The sequence below is a fragment of the Cryptomeria japonica genome, chromosome 3, assembly GCF_030272615.1.
Source record: "Cryptomeria japonica chromosome 3, Sugi_1.0, whole genome shotgun sequence".
NCBI lineage: Eukaryota > Viridiplantae > Streptophyta > Pinopsida > Cupressales > Cupressaceae > Cryptomeria > Cryptomeria japonica.
The window spans coordinates 687,532,784-687,537,480 of NC_081407.1; positions in this window are offsets into that span (position 1 = coordinate 687,532,784).

Sequence of the window (4,697 nt, forward strand, 5' to 3'; positions counted from 1 at the left end):
GTGTGAGAGAGAGCTATAAGTAATTAGGTGGAAGGTGAAGAGAGAGAGGGAGGGGGTGATTGGGGTGAAGAGAGAATGAGAGGGAGAGTTTGAGATTATTAAGGGGTAGGAGGAGAGGGGAAGAGGGGAAAGTATCAACAAAGAGAGAAGAGAGATGGGGACAAAGGTGAAGAGAGACATAGACCCCTTAGGACACCATATGACACCTTAGGTATTGTTAGGGGTCATATTGTGTCTGAACAGGTCATATGGTGTCCTATGACCCCTTAGGGCACCATATGGTGTCATTGGGGGTTTATGGTGTGCTAAGGGGTCATATTGTGTCCTAAGGGGTCACAAGACATCGTATGACCCCTTAGACACCATATGATCCATTAGGTTTTTTTAGGGTTCATACTATGTCCTAAGAGGTCATATGGTGTCCCATGACCTTTTAGGACACCATATGACCCCTTAGGACATCATATGGTGTCGTTATGGGTCTTATGGTGTCCTAAGGGGTCATATGGTGTTCTATAACCCCTTAGGACACCATATGACCCCTTAGGACATTATATGACCCCTTAGGATACCATATGACCCCTTGGGACACCATATGGTGTCGCAAGGAGTCGTATGGTGTCCTAAAGGGTCATATGGTGTCCTATGAACTCTTAGGGCACTATATGACCCATTAGGTGTCATCAGGGGTCTTATTGTGTCCTAATGGGTCATATGGTGCCGTATGACACCTTACGACACCATATGCTTAGGAGACTATATGGTGCTATGGGTCATATGGTGTCCTAAGGGGTCATATGGTGTCCTATGACACCTTAGGACACCACATGACTCCTTAGGATAGCATTTGGTGTTGTTATGTGTCGTATGGTGTCCTATGACCCCTTAGGTGTCATTAGGGTTTATTTTATGTCCTAAGGGGTCGTATTGTGTCATAAGGGTCATATGGTGTCCTATGACCCCTTAGGACACTATATGACATCGTTAGGGGCCATATTATGTCCAAAGGGGTCATATTGTGTCTTATGACCCCTTAGGACACCACATGGTGTCGTTATGGGTCGTATGGTGTTCTATGACCCCTTGGGACACCATTTCTATGTTGTTATGGGTTGTATAGTCTCCTAAGGGGTCATATGGTGTCCTATGACCCCTTAAGACACCATATGGTTTCATTATGCGTCGTATGGTGTCCTAAGGGGTCATATGGTGTTCTATGACCCCTTAGGACACCATATGGTGTCATTAAGGGTTGTATGGTGTGCTAAGGGGTCATATGGTGTGCTATGACCCTCTAGAACACCATAAGACCCCTTAGGTATCGTTAGGCTTTATTTTTTGTCATTAGGGGTCATATGGTGTCCTATGACCCCTTAGGACACAATATGACCCCTTAGGTGTTGTTAGGGGTCATATTGTGTCCTAACAGGTCATATAGTGTCCTACGACCCCTTAGGCCACCATATGGTGTCGTTTGGGATTGTATTGTGTGCTAATGGGTCATATTGTGTCCTAAAGATTCCTAGGACATCCTATAACCTCTCAGGACACCATATGACCCCTTAGATATCGTTAGGGGTTATATTGTGTCCTAAGGGAACGTATGGTGTCTCGTGACACCGTATGACCCCTTAGGACACCATATCATGTCGTTATGGGTCTTATTGTGTTCTAGGGGGTCATATGGTTTAATATGACCCCTTAGGATACCATATGACCCCTTAGGACACCATATGGTGTCATAAAGGGTCGTATGGTGTTCTAAGGGGTCATATGGTGTTCTATGGGGTCATATGGTTTTGTATGACCCCTTAAGACACTATATGATGTTGTTAGCGGTCATATTATGTCCTACGGGGTCATATTATGTCTTATGACCCCTTAGGACACCACATGGTGTCGTTATGGGTCGTATGGTGTTCTAAGGGGTCATATGGTGTTCTATGACCCTCTAGGACACCATATTATGTTGTTATGGGCCGTATAGTCTCCTAAGGGGTCATATGGTGTCCTATGACCCCTTAGGACACCATATGGTGTAATTATGTGTCGTATGGTGTCCTAAGGGGTCATATGGTGTTATATGACCCCTTAGGACACCATATGGTGTTGTTAGGGGTCGTATGGTGTGCTAAGGGGTCATATGGTGTCCTAGGACCCCTTAGGACACAATATGACCCTTTAGTACACCATATAGTGTCCTTAGGGGTCATATGGTGTCCTATGACTCCTTAGGACATAATATGACCCCTTAGGTGTTGTTAGGGGTAATATTGTGTCCTAACGGGTTATATGGTGTCCTACGACCCCTTAGGACACCATATGGTGTCGTTAGGGGTTGTATGGTGTGCTAAGGGGTCATATTATGTTTTAAAGTTTTCTAGGACATCATATAACCCCTTAGGACACCATATGACCCCTTAGGTATTGTTAGGGGTCATATTGTGTCCTAAGGAGTCATGAGACCCATTAGGACACCATATCATGTTGTTATGGGTTTTCTTGTGTTATAATGGGTCATATGGTGTAGTATGACCCCTTAGGATACCATATGACCCCTTAGGAAACCATATTGTGTCGTAAAGGGTGGTATGGTTTCGTAAGGGGTTGTATGGTGTCCTAAGGGGTCATATGGTATCCTATGACCCCTTAGGACATTATATGACATTTTTAGGGGTCATATTATGTCCTAAGGGGTAATATTGTGTCTTATGACCCCTTAAGACACCACACGGTGTTGTTATAGGTCATATGGTGTTCTATGACCCTCTAAAACACCATATTATGTTGTTATGGGTTGTATGGTTTTCGAAGGGTTCATATGGTGTCCTATGACCCCTTAGGACACCATATAGTGTTATTATGCATCGTATGGTGTCCTAAGGGGTCATATGGTGTTCTATGACCCCTTAGGACACCATATGGTGTCACTAGGGGTCATATGGTGTGCTAAGGGGTCAAATGGTGTCCTATGACCCCTTAGGTATCGTTAGGTGTCAATTTGTGTCGTTAGGGGTCATATGGTGTCCTAGGACCCCTTATGACACAATATGACCCCTTAAGACACCATATAGAGAGAGTAAGACAAATGGAAGGAGAGATGGAGTGAATAAGTGAGATTTAGAGATAATGAGATATAAATATACATGAAGACATATTTATAGGGATATAGAGATAGAGGGGACAAGATAGGGAGAGAAAGGAGGTGATAGAGACACGTAATATATAAGTATAGGTAGGATAAGGTAGAGGAGGGAGATAAATAGAGAGAAGAGAGATTATTAGAGAGAAATATAGAAATAAGGAGTGACAATGATGGGGTGGGAGAGGGAGAGATAGGAATAGAAAGATTAAGATATATGCAGAGATGCATGTAACTTGGGAATTTATTTATCTAGATGGGATGACCCCTTACGACACCATATGGTGTCGTAAAGGGTTGTATGATGTTCTAAGGGGTCATATGGTGTTCTATGGGGTCATATGGTTTTTAATGACCCTTTAGGACACTATATGACATCGTTAGGGGTCATATTATGTCCTAAGGGGTCATATTGTGTCTTATGACCCCTTAGGACACCACATGGTGTCGTTATGGGTCATATGGTGTTCTAAGGGGTCATATGGTGTTCTATGACCCTCTAGGACACCATAGTATGTTTTTATGGGTCGTATGGTCTCCTAAGGGGTCATATGATGTCATATGACCCCTTAAGGCACCATATGACCCCTTAGGACATTACATGGTGTCATTATGTGTCGTATGGTGTCTTAAGGGGTCATATGGTGTTATATGACCCCTTAGGACACCATATGACCCCTCAGAACACCATATGGTGTCATTAGGGGTCGTATGGTGTGCTAAGGGGTCATATGGTGTCCTATGATCCCTTAGGACACAATACGACCCCTTAGTACACCATAAAATGTCCTTAGGGGTCATATGGTGTCCTGTGACCCCTTAGGACATAATATGACCCCTTAGGTGTTGTTAGGGGTCATATTGTGTCCTAATGGGTTATATGGTGCTCGACGATCCCTTAAGACACCATATGGTGCTATTAGGGGTTGTATGGTATGCTAAGGGGTCATATTGTGTCCTAAAGGTTTCTAGGACATCATGTAACCCCTTAGGACACCATATGACCCCTTAGGTATCGTTAGGGGTCATATTGTTTCCTAAGGGATCATATGGTGTCTCATGACACCATATGACCCCTTAGGACACCATATCACGTCGTTATGGGTCTTCTTGTGTTCTAAGGGGTCATATGGTGTTAAATGACCCCTTAGGATACCATATGACCCGTTAGGACACCATATGGTGTCGTAAAGGGTGGTATGATATCGTATGGTGTCCTATGACCCATTGGGACACTATATGACATTGTTAGGGGTCATATTATATCCTAAGGGGTAATATTGTGTCTTATAACCCCTTAAGACACTAGATGGTGTTGTTATGGGTTGTATGGTGTTATAAGGGGTCATATGGTGTTCTATGACCCTCTAGGACACCATATTATGTTGTTATCGGTCATATGGTGTCCTATGACCCCTTAGAACACCATATGGCCCCTTAGGTATCGTTAGGTGTCATTTTGTGTCGTTACAGGTTATATGGTGTCCTATGAACGCTTAGGACACAATATGACCCCTTAAGACACCATATAGTGTCGTTAGGGGTCATATGGTGT